Source organism: Schistocerca serialis, chromosome 12 (genome assembly GCF_023864345.2).
Source record: "Schistocerca serialis cubense isolate TAMUIC-IGC-003099 chromosome 12, iqSchSeri2.2, whole genome shotgun sequence".
NCBI classification, from domain to species: Eukaryota; Metazoa; Arthropoda; class Insecta; order Orthoptera; family Acrididae; genus Schistocerca; species Schistocerca serialis.
The window spans coordinates 94,439,159-94,456,192 of NC_064649.1; positions in this window are offsets into that span (position 1 = coordinate 94,439,159).

Genomic DNA, 17,034 nt, shown 5'->3' on the forward strand with positions numbered 1-17,034 from the left:
CCACCGCGGCCGGCTCTTATTTATTGTTGAGTCTAGAATTAACGTTGTGTGGTGTGCGTACTGTAAGATCTTCGGTACACACAACATCAGATTATTTGACTTGTCGCTCTAACGAAGTAGGCGAGTGTTAGCAATAGGTGTCGTGGTCTTATCGTGGCGTGTTTATCTTTTGCCGTTAGGTCAGACGATAGAAATGCCACTTGCACGCATAGAGTAGCAGATTGATGGTGACCAGCTGTAAGCAGAACTTGATTAATTTTCACACACATTTATAATAATAATAATAATAATAATAATAATAATAATAATAAACCTTACTTAACTTGATTCTGGATGCTATTTACAATTGACAATCTGAAGTTCCTTTGGTCTTGGTATGTTAATCTTATTCTCACATATCTCAGATTCTTGACAAAGTGTCTATACATTTCTCTTCATGGCTATGTACAGGAATATGATAATCTTATTAGGCGCAGACTGAAATTTGACTATATACTAGTACAGACAAATGCAGACTAATGCAGACTGACTAATCGGAGGTCTGTACACTCGTTATAATACCTCCAGCGTTCAGGTATCACTGCGCGAGTGTGATCCGCGATGAGAAAACGTTCTACGTTAGCGGCAATCTCATTGGCTGCGTTACGTATTAATATGCGGATCGGCGGGAGCAGAATTTGGTCCGTCTCTAAGACAGCGCCATCTCGTAGTGCGGAGACGGACGTGCGCTGCGCCTGCGCTGTTGTGCTTAGCGGGCCGCGCTATAGTGGGAAACTTGTGCACGCGCTGACTACGCGGAACTACGTTCACAACAGGTTGTAAAATAAATGTGTGTAATTGTAAAATAGAACCAATAGTAACGGATTACGGCCCTGTCCACAATCGTAACCGAATCCTGCCTTCCTTGATTTCCAGGTTTCAGTAGGTTAAGATTTTTGAGGTACCCCGGACGATGACAGGGCATAGCGACTTTTGTCGTGTAAGACTTTGGTCAATAAAAGCATTGCAGAACTGTGGCGGGTTTGCTTTCTACGAATGTACTGTTGTACATGCATCCAGTGCGTCTTACATGGAATATCGAGCTCTCTCCTTGGCACCTTCCCTGTTCGTTGTGTACGTGCGTGGGCGGCAATCAAACTGATGGCGACCAGCAGAGAGGAGAGGGAAGAGGAGGGTAGGGGGCGAAGGGAGGGCTTCTGAGGAAGCGGTTCTCTGGCGCGAAGCGCGAATTCTACAACAGAGTCTCCCGGGAACAGGGAGGCGGGGGTGGCAGGGGCGGGTAATAAAATTATACTCGTATAAATAAAGGCTGCGTAGACTAGGGCTGGGTTAGCGGGGGACGTTAACCCATATCTGGCCAGCAGTAAAAGACAATCGTAAAAGTTCCCAACCCCTTCCTCTCCCCTCCCCTTGGCGCAGCACTCAGCTGAAAACAAAGCAGAGGCGGATCCCAGCACAATGCGGGACGACGCGTCTGGAGTACCGACGCAGCCTCACATATGTGCGGGGGACACGCGTGCGTGGCGCTTCCCTCCTATGCTTGAGTTCAGCGTTGCGCGGCGGAGCTCGTGAAAAGCGATGCAGAGAGCTTCTGCTCCCATCCGTTTCTACAGTACGGGCACAGGGGATTCCAGGCCGAACAGTAAATATTTTAGAGGTGCTAGTACGGGCCAATTCGAGTAAAACGTTCCGTATACACTGTCTGACAAAAAAGTGAGGCAGCCAGGAGCGAAGAAGGAAACGAAAGGAAGCTTCACGAGTTGATATGGTTTGTGACACTTCGCTGATTACAATGTCAAGTTTCCAAAGAACTTTTCCCTGATTACATTGTCGAATCAAGTTTACGAAGGACTTAGGCAATGTGACTTCACTTACCAGTACAACCTTTCACCCAGTCTGGAATGGACGAATGCATAGATTAGTTGTGGATGGGGGTCACAAAGCAAATGTATCCTCTCCAGAGACAATGTGGTCCGTAAGTGTTGTAGCTGGTCGTTAATACACTACTGGCCACGAAGACGACATGCTACAAACGCGAATTTCAACCGACAGGAAGAAGATGCTGCGATATGCAAATGATGAGCTTTCCAGAGCATTCACGCAAGGTTGGAGCTGGTGGCGACACCTACAACGTGCTGACAAGAGGAAAGCTTCCAACGGATTTCTCGTACACAAACAGCAGTTGACCGTTGTTGTCTGGTGAAACATTGTTGTGATGCCTCTTGCAAGGAAGAGAAATGCCTAACACCACGTTTCCGACTTTGATAAAGGTCGGATTGTAGCCTGTCGCGATTGCGGTTTATCGTATCGCGACATTGCTGCAAGCGTTGGCCGAGATCTAATGGCTGTTAGCAGAATATGGAATCGCTGGGTTCAGGAGTGTAATACGCAACGCCGTGCCGGATCCCAACGGCCTCGTATCACTAGCATTTGAGATGACAGGCATCTTATCCACACGGCTGTAACGGATCGTGCAGCCACGTCTCGATCCCTGAGTCAACAGATGGGGACGTTTGCAAGATAACAACCATCTGCTCGAACAGTTCGACGACGTTTGCAGCAGCATGGACTGTCAGCTCGGAGCCATGGCTGCGGTTACACTTGACGCTGCATCACAGACAGGAGCGCCTGTGATGGTGTACTAAACGACGAACCTCGGCCCACGAATGGCAAAACCTAATTTTTTTTTCGGACGAATTCACGGTTCTGTTTACAGCATCATGATGGTCGCATCCGTGTTTGGCGACATTGAGGTGAACGCATATTGGAAACGTGTATTCGTCATCGCCATACTGGCGTATCAGCCGGCGTGATGGTATGGGGTGCCATTGGTTACACGTCTCGGTCATCTCTTGTTCGCATTGACGGTACTTTGAGCAGTGGACGTTACATTTCAGATGTGTCACGACCCGTGGCTCTACCCTTCATTGGATCCCTGCGAAACCCTGCATTTCAGCAGGATAATGCACGATCACATGTTGCAGGTCCTGTACGGGCCTTTCTGGATACAGAAAATGTTCGACTGCTGCCCTGGCCAGCTCATTCTCCAGATCTCTCACCAATTGAAAACGTCTGGCCAATGGTGGCCGAGCAACTGGCTCGTCACAATACGCCAGTCACTACTCTTGATGAACTGTGGTATCATGTTGAAGCTGCATGGACAGCTGTACCTGTACACGCTATCAAAGCTGTGTTTGACTCCATCCCCAGGCGTATCAAGGCCGTTATTACGGACAGAGGTGGTTGTTCTGGGTACTGATTTCTCAGGATCTATGCACCCAAATTGCGTCAAAATGTAATCACATGTCAGTTGTAGTATAATTGTCCAATGAATGCCCGTTTATCATCTGCATTTCTTCTTGATGTAGCAATTTTAATGGCCAGTAGTGTATCTCGGATGCTGGCGCCGGGATGGAGTTAACATCCCAGCTGATTCCACACATGGACGACAGATCTGTGGACTCGACAGCCACGGGAGTAGCTGAGCATCCTGCAAGCAGTTCGTAAGACACGCGCTTGGGAGAGAACTGTCTGGTTCAAAAATCTCACCGCAACTCTGGCTCTCGTGAGGTAAGACATCAGGACGCGGAGCACCTGTGACGTATCGTAGTGCCGTCAGACTGCCCTCTGTCACTATCAGCTGTGACGCCGGGAGTCCGCCCCAAAACATTGCAAGAGTGCGAACTCTTCCGCCGTCGCTGCGCTATCCGCGAACGGTAGTCATGCCGGGTATCGGAGAGCCGCTTTCCAACAGTGAACACAATGTGATGCCAGAAAGTAGCAGTCCACGCAACCTAGTCACGAAACCGATCAAAACGGAGCCATTTGTTTTGTGTTATAAAAGGCAGCCTATGCGTAGGATTGAAGCGCCAACGAAACTGGCAGAGGCATGCATATTCAAGTACAGAGATATGTAAACAGGCACAATACGGCACTGTTGTACGCAACACCTATATAAGGCAAGTGTGTGGCTCGGTTGTTAGATCTGTTACTGCTGCTACAATGGCAGGTTGCCACGATTTAAGGGGACATTGTATGTTCTATGTCGCCAATGTTAAATTATTGAATTTTGTGACCCATTATCTTGGAAACCTTTTAAGACATCAGACGGCCGGGGTGGCCGAGCGGCTTGAGGCGCTACAGTCTGAAACCACGCCATGGCAACGGTCGCAGGTTCGAATCCTGCCTCGGGCATGGTGTGTGTGATGTCCTTAGGTTAGTTACGTTTAAGTAGTTCCAAGTTCTAGGGGACTGATGACCTCAGAAGTTAGGTCCCATAGTGCTCAGAGCCATTTGAACCATTTTTTTAAGACATAAGCTTACAAATTTCCATAATTATTGAATGCATCTTTCTAGATACACTGGACTAGAATTCTTACTAACATCGTATTGTGGGGCATGTTATCCCTTTTTTTCAAACACACTTTTTTTAAAGAAATTTTTAAATGAATGCACATAAAAACAAAACAAGTTAGGATATTTTAATTATTCTAGTTCCATTTGTGTTGAATTTCACACTTGGCACACTGTAAAAATTTCATGTTTCTACCATCAGCACTTTCTTCAGAAAACGGGTCATTTATTGCAAAAAATGTAGTTAGGAGATATTGAGGTTTAAAACTTTTTTATTACAAATTCTTAAACAGGCTTACATTTCTGCGTCTTTTATGCACTAGAATTGCCCTGGCCCTTAGGCTGTGTCTTCTTGTCACAACAGCCCAGTGCTAGCGTCCTCCTTTTCTTTTTTGCTTCACGTACACGAAGCTCATCTAGTTCCCGCAGTCCTATAGCTATGTTCTGTCCAAATCTTACCCCTAACCTCTCCAGAACCTTAAGTCTTTCATAGTTCCCACCATTAGAAGTTATTACAGCATCAGATGCTGGTAACTTTAGAGTCATAAGGCCAACAAATATATTTTTAGGCACACAGCACCACACAACAGTTCCGCACTGTCGCCTGATAAACAAAGTAAGAGCCTACGGAATATCAGACCAGCTGTGTGGCTGGATTCAAGAGTTTTTAGCAAACAGAACACAGAATGTTGTTATCAATGGAGAGACGTCTACAGACGTTAATGTAACCTCTGGCGTGCCACAGGGGAGTGTTATGGGACCATTGCTTTTCACAATATATATAAATGACCTAGTAGATAGTGTCGGAAGTTCCATGCGGCTTTTCGCGGATGATGCTGTAGTATACAGGGAAGTTGCAGCATTAGAAAATTGTAGCGAAATGCAGGAAGATCTGCAGCGGATAGGCACTTGGTGCAGGGAGTGGCAGCTAACCCTTAACATAGACAAATGTAATGTATTGCGAATACATAGAAAGAAGGATCCTTTATTGTATGATTATATGATAGCGGAACAAACACTGGTAGCAATTACTTCTGTAAAATATCTGGGAGTATGCGTGCGGAACGATTTGAACTGGAATGATCATATAAAATTAATTATTGGTAAGGCGGGTACCAGGTTGAGATTCATTGGGAGAGTCCTTAGAAAATGTAGTCCGTCAACAAAGGAGGTGGCTTACAAAACACTCGTTCGACCTATACTTGAGTATTGCTCATCAGTGTGGGATCCGTACCAGATCGGGTTGACGGAGGAGATAGAGAAGATCCAAAGAAGAGCGGCGCGTTTCGTCACAGGGTTATTTGGTAACCATGATAGCGTAACGGAGATGTTTAACAAACTCAAGTTGCAGACTCTGCAAGAGAGGCGGTCTGCATCGCGGTGTAGCTTGCTGTCCAGGTTTCGAGAGGGTGCGTTTCTGGATGAGGTATCGAATATATTGCTTCCCCCTACTTATACCTCCCGAGGAGATAACGAATGTAAAATTAGAGAAATTAGAGCGCGCACGGAGGCTTTCAGACAGTCGTTCTTCCCGCGAACCATACGCGACTGGAACAGGAAAGGGAGGTAATGACAGTGGCACGTAAAGTGCCCTCCGCCACACACCGTTGGGTGGCTTGCGGAGTATAAATGTAGATGTAGATGTAGAACATTATTGAAGGACTCATTCACATTCTGGATCTTCCCATGTAAAAACTTCTTTAATAGCTCAGGATTTGCCACATTTAGAAACTATATAGGTTTGATTGCCTCCATTACTGCCTAAGGAAGAGAATGTTTATGCGTAAATTCATGCAGGGTGCCAGAAAATTCAGCTTGCCTATATTTACACCAAGTGTTTGGTGGGGGTGGATACAAAGAATGACATGGCTTTTCATCGGTTGATATTCGATGAAAGAAAGTGCTCCGCACAGCTCTTTTTATATTATCTAAATTGTCACAGTTATCTCTAATGGCCTTCTCATAATTTTACTTACGTACAAAAAGAATTGAAGTTAGCTTACTACGAAAATAGTCGATAACCGCACTATTTTCAACGAAAACTAGTATCAGAAGCAAATTTTTTATTCGTAATGCCAACTTCTGAGACGTAGCAGTAGCATTCTATACTCTGTAGCTCCCAAGACATGATTGCTCAACTGTAGCTGTATATGCGTAGCCACGAAATTTCACAGTCGCACGTCAATATTCAAAATCTTATTCTAAGGTCTCACAATTGTCTGATTTTAATGTATTATGTACCAAAATGTTCCGGAAAGTCCAAAGTACATTCTGGAGTAGAAAACAGAAAATGTCAAATTTCAACGAATTTCACGTACAATGTCCCCTTAAGTGAGTTTGATTGTGGTGTTATAGTCGGCGCACGAGCGTTGGTTCACCCCATACGCGACGTAGCAATGAAGTAGGGATTTTCCCATACGAACATTTCATGGGTGTACCGTGAATATCAGGAATCCGGTAAAACATCAATACTCCGACATCGCTGCTGCCGGAAAGAAGATCCTGCAAGAACGGGACCAACGACGACTGAAGAGAGTCGTTCAAGGTGACAGAAGTGCAACCCTTGCGGAAATTGCTGAAGATTTCAGTAATGGGCCATCGACAGGTGTAAGCGTGCGAACCATTCAACGAAACAGCATCTGTATGGGCTTTCGGAGGAGAAGCACACTCGTGTACCCTTGATGACTGCACAACACAAAGCTTTACGCCTCGCCTGGGTCCGTCAGCACCGACTTTGGACTATTGATGACGGGAAACATATTGCCTGGTCGTTTCAAATTGTATCGAGCGGATGGACGTGTACGGGTATGAAGACAACCTCATGAATCCAGGACCCTGTATGTGAGCAGGGGACTGTCAGGCTCGTGGAGGCTCTCTAATGGTGAGGGACGCGTGCAGTTGGAGTGATATGGGAGCTCTGATACGTCTAGATACAACTCTGACAGATGACACGTAGGTAAGCATCCTGTTTGATCACCTGCATCCATTCATGCCTAGTGTGCATTTCGTCGGACGCGGGAAATTCCAGCACGACAATGCAACACCCCTCACTTTCAGAATTGCTACAGAGTGGCTCCAGGAACACTCGCCTGAGTGTAAGCACTTCCGCTGGCCACTAAACTCTCCAGACACTTCTGAGATGCCTTGCGACGTGGTGTTGAGATGAGTTCTCCTCCCCCTCGTACTCTTACTGATTTGTGGACATCCCTACTGGACACATGCTGTGAATTCCCCACAGCACTTCTTCAGACATTAGTCGAGTACATACCACGTCGTGTTGCGGCACTTTTGCGTGCTCGCGGGGGCTATACACGATGTTCGGCAGGTGTGCCAGTTTCTTTGGCTCCCTAGTCCGGGTGCTACTAGTCTCTGACCGGTGGTGCGGAATGACGCAGAACACTGCAGGGAGTCCATAAAGTGCGTTCGGATGACATGCTCACATGTAAAGCGGTTAGGGTGTTCCCGGTGCACAACACGACTATCTTCCCCTGTAGACGTCAGACGTGGTCTAAACATTGACGACAAGTGTGCCTCGCCTCACATCCCCTAGAAATCCAACATTGGGCCACTGTCACATCCAAAAGCAGCAGAAATCTGAATACTGCACCATTCGACGATCTCCCAGGTGGAGATCTACAACGCGGTGCTGTCTCTCACGAGTATACGTCCTCTTCACAGTGACCGCTCAACATCTGACGGTTCACACACATTACGTACCATATCACACCTGGTATCAACACAAACACGAACAACTACAATGCTCTCTGGAGCCCATTCTACGTGTCACAGAGAGTTGTAATTCTAGCCATTTATGTATCCTGCGGTGGTGTGCACTTGCACGAAGTTACTCTGACATCGAACCATGTCGTCTGGGTGATTCGCCATCTTTATGAGGCGGCGTAACATGTGTCCATCTTTTGTTGTTCCAGAGATATAGCTGTTGAATTTAAGCCAAACAGATACTCTTAGCAAAGGCAAATGATTTATTTCTAAGCTATTTTTCGTAAATTCAACTTTAAGTGATCTTGAAATTTGTGTTAATTACGCAGGTGTGAAAAACTAAAGGAAGGAAGTAACTTTCGCACGATGTGCCACTGCTAAGTAAACGGAACTTCGATCGTACTTGGAAAGATCTGCTGCAGTTTAATACGGAAGGTAACTGAAAGAAATACGCAGTGTGACGAACAGAAAGGACACTTCCGTTCAATGTCATACTCAGACTGAGGTCACCGCGATTTAACTTGGTCCCCTGGACGTTAGAAAAGCAGGGCACGGGTGATGACAGTGTGTGTGACCATGGACAGCAATGCACGATCTGCAACGTGCTCCGATGCTGGCCACAAGGTTGGTAAGAAGTATTTGACGTAGGACGTTCCGTTCCTCCACGAGTGCGGTACAGAACGAGAGGATGGCGCATGTGAAATGTGCTGCAATATGTCTGCCCAACGCATCCAACACCTGTTCGACAGCAATTACGTCGGCGGAACGGTCAAGTCGGTCCATTTACCGATTTCTCTCACTTTTGAAGAGCTACTCCACCTTTGCTGTTCGCTGCAGTCGCGCACTGTCGTCCACAAAAAAGGAATCGGGGCTGATTGCTCCTCTGAAAATACGCTCATTGGTAATAAGTATAGTGTCACGGTAATGTTGTCCACTGAGCGTATTGTGTTCAAAGATTTGGAGAACAGTACATCCGTGAAAAGTTATGGCACCTCACACAACTTAATACCTGGACAAGCAAACCGATCATGTCCGACAGTATTCCTGCACTGTATGTTCCATCTTCTGGTACCGAGCGACTCGGGTTTCGAATCCACGCCAGACAGCATGGAACTCTGTGACCATGCCGCAGTCGCAGCCGGCCGGTGTGGCCGTGCGGTTCTAGATGCTTCAGTCTGGAACCGCGTGACCGCTACGGTCGCAGGTTCGATTCCTGCCTCGGGCATGGGTGTGTGTGATGTCCTTAGGTTAGTTAGGTTTAAGTAATTCTAAGTTCTAGGTGACTTTCCTCCCATAGTGCTCAGGGCCATTTGAACCAGCAGTCGCACCGTAAGCCGTGCTCCTGGCCCTGAGTCTAAAGTGAGGGCACCACTGTGGAGCACGTGGTCCCAGCGGCCAATACCGACTTACCCTGCCATGTACCCACACCCTCAAGCACCTTGGCGTCACCCTTGACCGTCGCCTCTCCTGGACCCCCCATCTCCGGACAATCCAAGCTAACGCATGCTCCCATCTCCTCAAGCTCCTTTCTGGCCGCACATGGTGTCTGGACCCCTCCACCATCCTCCACACCTATAAATCCCTCGTCCGCCCTATCCTCTGCTACGCCCATCCTGCCTGGCTCTCTGCCCCTCCTACCTTTTACAAATCCCTTTTCATCCTAGAACGCCATGCGCTCTGCCTCGCCTATTGCATCCGTCTCCCCTCCCCCACGCGGTTCCTGTATGACCTTATTCCGTTCCCGTACATCCTCCATTTCCTCGAACGGATACAGATCGCCTACACCTCCCGTAAACTCGATCCTCCTCGCCCGCTTGTCTCTCCCATCCTCTCCCACCCCCGTCTGCTGCCGCACCTGTATTCCCATCTCTCCACGCTCCACACCCTCGCCCAAAGTGGCTTTCACCAACTCCCCCTCCCTGATGATACCCTCATCCCCTCCATCTACCCCTCCTACCAACTTTGATCCTCCCCTACCACACCCTATGTTTTTTCCCAAGGGCACCCTCTCTCCCTTCTCTCCCTCATCCCTTCCTCCCTCCCTCCTCCCCCAGGCTTCCCCTACCTCCTACCTTCTTTTCTCCCCCTCCCATCTCCTCTACCACTGGCATCTACACCCTCACCTCCCCCACCTTTTCCCCTTTTTTGCAGGTTCAGGACTCGTACAGTGAACATTCGCGCGCCGGAGATCGTCGCCAGTGTTTTGTGTGTGCCGTCGTGTTAGTGATCCAGTGTTTCGTCATTTGTGCTCCTTCGTTCACGTGTGCCGTTTCTGTCGTCTCTGTTAGTGCCAGAGTGCTGAATGTTTTTCTTTGGACGCTGCACTTGTGAACGACTTCATATATTTTAAATTTGTGTGTCTACTGTTGTCAATCCACCGTGTTGTTTCGTTTTTCGATGTCTCCACTTGTACTAAACGTATTATCTGTGGCCGAAGAGCGGCGTAGTATTGCCGCTGCCGGCCTGCCTTTGTAGAAGGTGTCAAAATAACAATAAAGGGAAAAAAAAGACATTCAGCGAGGCAGTCTGGTATTCGCCTTGAGTCGATTGATACCTCGCTTACAAACATCGCGTTTATGTTGCGTGTGCTTACTTCGTTTTTACGAGTGGACATTATTTTCACTTCGTTAGGTTATCTCATGTGACGCCGTTGATTAATAATTTGTTGCTGATCTTGGTGTGTTGCTCGGTTGACCGTTGTCCTGCTTGCACTTCCATTCCCCTTCGTCCATCTTGTTTGTTCGCGGTCCGCTCCGGTTCGGTCCCGCCGCGTTTTCGTTAGCGGCCAGTCCGCGACCATTCCTGTCGCGGTTACATCTCTCGTCACACGAGGTTACGTCCAGCGTTGTCCAACATGATCGTTTTGGTAATCCAGGTCTTACGGTGTGTGGAGACACAATGTTGCGTGGGTGTACTGACATGAAATGTTTGAAAACGGTACACTCACCGGCCAACTATGGTACTGTATTGCTTCTTTCTTCCCCACTGCGTCTTTTCAGAGATGCATTTCATTTTTGTGGAGCAGAATGCGCGACAGCACTGGAGGAACTCCTGAGACGTGGGAATAATCGACGAATAGACTGCCTCTTCTGTTCCATCGGCAGATGGATGTTTCAAATGGCTCTGAGCACTATGCGACTTAACTTCTGAGGTCATCAGTCGCCTAGAACTTAGAACTAATTAAACCTAACTAACCTAAGGACAGCACACACATCCATGCCCGAGGCAGGATTCGAACCTGCGACCGCAACGGTCACGCGGTTCCAGACTGAAGCGCCTTTAACCGCACGGCCACACCGGCCGGCATCGGCAGATGGACTGGCCTACCCGTTCCCCCGATCGATCACATGCTACCACGAGAACTCCTTACGAATATTGCCCGTGACGATCACAAACTCCATGAAGAACCGTGTATCGCCGTTTATAATGCCCAACGCACCATAATAAATAGCGATGACCCAATTGTAACTATTGTCTTTGAATAAAAGTATTTCTGTCTGTCTCATTGTGTATTTATTTCAGTTACCTACAGTCTGGATAATTATCTCGCCTTGTAGCACTAACCAAAACGGCCTTGCTGTGCTGGTACTGCGAACTGCTGAAAGCAAGGGCAAACTACAGCCGTAATTTTTCCCGAGGGCATGCAGCTTTACTGTATGGTTAAATTATGATGGCGTCCTCTTGAGTAAAATATTCCGAAGGTAAAATTGTCCCCCATTCGGATCGCCGGGCGGGGTCTACACAACAGGACAGCGTTATCAGGACAAAGGTAAATAGTTTGGACAAGAAGAGAATAGAAGCTTTCGAAATGTGGTGTTATGGAAGAATGCTGAAGATTAGATGGGTAGATCCCATAACTAATGAGGAGGTATTGAATAGAATTGGGGAGAAGAGTAGTTGGTGGCACAACTTGACTAGAAGAAGGGCTCGGTTGGTAGGACATGTTCTGAGGCATCAAGGGATCACCAATTTAGTATTGGAGGGGGCAGCGTGGAGGGTAAAAATCGTAGAGGGAGACCAAGAGATGAATACACTAAGCAGATTCAGAAGGATGTAGGTTGCAGTAGGTACTGGGAGATGAAGAAGCTTGCACAGGATAGAGTAGCATGGAGAGCTGCATCAAACCAGTCTCAGGACTGAAGACCACAACAACAACAACCTTCTATGTTATACTGTAGCATTTCTTTGTATGTATGGCACACGTTTCATCGGATTATGTTACTCGACAGTGTGAAATCACGCGAAAGTTACTTTCGACTTTTAGTTTTGCGCACCACTGTACTTATAAAGATCAGGTACTGTGCACTTACGGTTTTCCTTCACGAGTCTTCAAAGAAAGAATTATTCGATAACCACATATGGACTTCCACTTATTTTGTCTTCTTGCACTTCACCATGTCTTTCATTGAACTGTCTGACCCTTCTGCTTACCACCGATTAACTCATCCAATTTCTCTGTAATATTCGCATATGAGTCGACCACTGTCGACTGGTTTACTGTTTCCAGAATGAAATTTTCACTTTGCAGTTGTGTGCGCGCTGATAAGAACCTTTGTGGCAGATTAAAACTGTGTGCCGGACGAGGCTCGAACTCGAGACCTTTACCTTTCGCAGGTTGCTCTACTGATTTTTTTTGCTCTCACTTCATTTTGTTTGTTACTGTTTGTTGTACTTGGTCTGGGTGGACATCATGTCATACCAGTTCAATTTTATCGTTGATTCCATCACTCAGTTTTTTTTAAATATAAAAGTGATCAAGCAGCCCTCTGCCCGAACACGCTGAGCTACTGTGCCGGCTACGACTGAGCTAATCAAGCAAGACTTCACGACCCGTCCTCACAGTTTTACTTCCCCATGAATGCAAAGTTCCCGAGTTAGAGTCCCGATCTGGCACACAGTTCTATTCCGTCAGGAAGTTTCTGGCTTACTGTGGTTCGCATTCATAAAGTGAATTACAAATTTAATCTCACAAGCGGCGGAACTTTCTAACAACTTCGCCATACTAAACAAGCAGTAAACAGCATAAACAACGCACAGAGACCTCAAAATGGCGTCCTCTCCTCCTTATTGGCCCAGAGCAACAGCCCCGCATGCGCCTGACTGCGATTGTAGCGCTGCCGAGGAATTAATACCAACGGAAATTAACTTTCTGCGCATACTTGCGATACAGTTTGGATTAGGAAATGTGTGCACACTTTGAACTGTCATAGTTATCAATGTGCGTTAGTGTCCTCTTGGTCAGACTGGGTGTCCCGGATTATGTTTAAAAGAAATGTTCAAATTGTCGGTCTTGAACATCATCAATAGATGTTCGAATAATCACGACGAATTCCGTAACCGAACAAACGTGTCGAATGAGATTTTTTGTGGACGCCGCTTGAGTGTCATCTCAACAGGCGACCCGGTTCGCTACACTCGCCCTTTCATTGTGTCCCGCTGGAGAAAGTCGACCGGTGTAGTGTTCTCGAGTTGCCACTCGACTAGACTATAGACGGCGCGTGGTTTTCATTGGCTTCGAACTGGGCCGTAAATAGTTCGATGGAGTGAAAAGTAGGGAGACGTAGCTTCCATGCTTAATCCAAATTAAAATCGTCGCCTCGTTTAATTAGCTTACCCGGTAATCGCATTTGTACTGATTATCAGACGATAACTATTATCGGATTTTCAGTCATCCTATACATAACACCTCGCTCTTATACCTAACAAATTTGCCGTTCTTCGTTTGATCATCTGCGGCTTGAAACAGTAAATGATTAGAAAAAAATGAAAGTTAGTCTTTAACGCGGTTTAGTTTCAGTAGTTGTTTTTGTAGTGGTTCAAAAAAACGGCTCTGAGCTCTATAGGCCTTAACATCTGAGGTCATCAGTCCCCTAGAACTTAGAACTACTTAAACCTAACTAACCTAAGGACATCACACACATCCATGCCCGAGCCAGGATTCGAACCTGCGACCGTAGCGGTCGCGCGGCTCCAGACTGAAGCACCCAGAACCGCTCGGCCACACCGGTCGGCTTGTGGTAATACGTGAGTTAACTAATACGTAGTTTCGGTTATGAAGACGATCTGATATGCACTCTGCTCCCACAAGATGATTCCGTGATGATGTTAGAAACTTTCAGTGATGATAGAGAAGGATAAATATATCAATCTGAAGTTCAAAGCGCTTCAGTCCGGAACCGCGCTGTTGTTACAGTCGCAGGTTCGAATCTTGCCACGGGATGGACGTGTGTGATGTCCTTAGGTTAGTTAGGTTTAAGTGGTTCTAAGTTCTAGGGGACTGATGACCTCAGATGTTAAGTCCCATAGTGCTCAGAGCCACTTGAACCACTTTTCGTCCGCGGCTAACCGACCGCTTTCCATATAGTGGGGCCGGGGCTGTTCCTCAGCCAAGTAAGGTAGTTGACATGGTACCTCGGTACTTTGTCTTTTTATGTTTGACCGTGCCTTATTCTGGCATATATTGGTTTATTTTATGCTTCTGAAGAAGGCTAGATTAGCTGTAACCTGGGTAAAGACCTGTAACTTTTCGCAACTGTGGCGGATCTTTGACGTATTCATAATATTGTTGTTTCTAAGGTATTTCTCGCTTAAATGCTTCAAATATTCATCTACATCTACATCACACTCCGCAAGCCAGCTAATGGTGTGTGGCGGAGGGTACTTTCGGTACCACTATCTGATCCCTCCCACCCTGTTCCACTCGCGAATAGTGCGTGGGAAGCATGATTGTCGGTGGTAAGCCTCTGTATTGGCTCTAATTTCTCGAATTTTCTCCTCGTGGTCAATACGCGAGATGTATGTGAAGGGGAAGTAATATGTTGTCTGAGTCCTCCTGAAAAGTGCTGTCCCGAAATTTCAGTAATAAATCTTTCCGTGATGCACTACGTCTCTCTTGTAACGTCTGCCAGTGGAGTTTGCTGAGCATCTCCGTAACTCTCTCTCGCCAGCTAAACGATCCCGCGACGAAACGCGTCGCTCTTCCCTTTCACTCCTACCTAATGGAGATCCCAGATAGATGAAAAATGCTCAGCCTTATAAGCAGCTTCTTTCGTGGATGAGTTACATTTCCTTAAGATTCTTCGTATGAATCTTGAGTCTGGTGTCCGCTTTTCCCACTATCAGTTTCATGTGGTCATTCCACTTAAGGTCGCTCTGGATACTTACGACCAGATATTTTACGGCAGACGCTGTCTCCAGCTGTTGGTCATCAGTAGTGTAGCTGTACAGTAGTGGATTTCTATTCCTATGTATGCGCAATATGTTACATTTAGTTACGTTCAGGGTCAACTGCCAGAGTCTGCACCATTAATCAATTCTCTGCAGGTCGTTCCTCCAATTCTTTCTATCTTCTGGCGTTGCTACTTTGGTATAGGCAAATACATCATTTGCGAATAGTCTTAAAGAGCATCCGACGCTTTCTACTACATCATTTAGATATACTGTAAATAGCAACGGTCCTATCACACTTCCCTGTGGTACTGCAGATATTACCTTTATAGCTGTCTATTTTGTTCCGTTAGGAGCTACGTGTTGAGTTCTATCTGCAAGAAATCCTTGAATCCAATAGTAGGTCTGCTCCAATACTCCGTAAGCTCGTATTTTTTTCGTTAAACGGCAGTGCGGGAAGCTGTCAAATGCCCTACTGAAATCAAGGAACACAGTATAAACCTGAGCGCCGTTGTCCACTGTGTTGTGGATCTCACGGAGGAACAGAGCGAACTGAGTTTGTTAAGAATCCTCTGTTTACACTGTGTTTCTAGATGGGAGTTTTTCATGTCGGAGAGCTACAGGTTTCTTCTGTTCTTATTCAGAATATGCTCAAGATTCCTGCAACAATCAGATGTTACCGATATTGGTCTGCAATTTAGCGGAAGCGTGATCTTACCCTTCTTAGTTACGAGAGACACCTTTGCGTTTTCCCAGCCGTTTGGGGGTTAGGGTTTCGCGGGAGATTTCCGAAATGGCTCTGAGCACTATGGGACTCAACTGCTGAGGTCATTAGTCCCCTAGAACTTAGAACTAGTTAAACCTAACTAACCTAAGGACATCACAAACATCTATGCCCGAGGCAGGATTCGAACCTGCGACCGTCGCGGTCTTGCGGTTCCAGACTGTAGCGCCTTTAACCGCACGGCCACTTCGACCGGCGAGATTTCCGATAAATGAAGTATAAGTATGGGGCCAATGCCAAAGAGAAGTAGACTGAACCATGAATTTACTTTCAAAACTTTTTCTTAAGAATTTATTTACTAGCGATTCATCAAGAACATTAACACATTTAATCACACTATGTGAGCGTGGAAGTAGTTGCCAGGTTGGTAACTAATGTAATCAAAATGAAATTCCTTTTAACAAATGGGAATTTTATTCCTATAAACCTTTTTTTTTAAACAGATTTAAAATTATAAGCAGAAAGCACCCTCTAAATATCAAGCTACAATTTATTCAGAGGCAGAAAGAAACAAACTTTTGAGTGTATGAGCCTTCGGGCTGAGAACCTTGCCGCTCCCTTTTGACACGGCCGTAGTCACGACCGCTCACAATCACCTCTGAAAGACTACACAGGTGCGAATCTGCAACACACCAGATCACTTTAAAATAAAAAATTTTTAACAGTTCACACAAGCACACAAACTATGCCCGCCCCCCTCCCCCCCCCGTAGGAGGGATGGAAATGGTATGAAACAATAAAATTATAAGATTAACTTGCCACCGAAAGTGCAACTTGATTTCAACTTCTAAGAAAAGCCTTACAGTGGAAGGGTGGCAACATTATATACTAAAATGACCATTTAAATAAAAGCCCATGAAATCCAATCTTATATAAAATTATACAAAGTTGGCCAAACATGCTCTACAGTACATATATACCGCCTCTCAAGATGATAGGCAAGATAGAAAACATATTTCAGGAATTAGACCGTTACACTTCAAGCAATGAATTCGTTAACACACCGAATC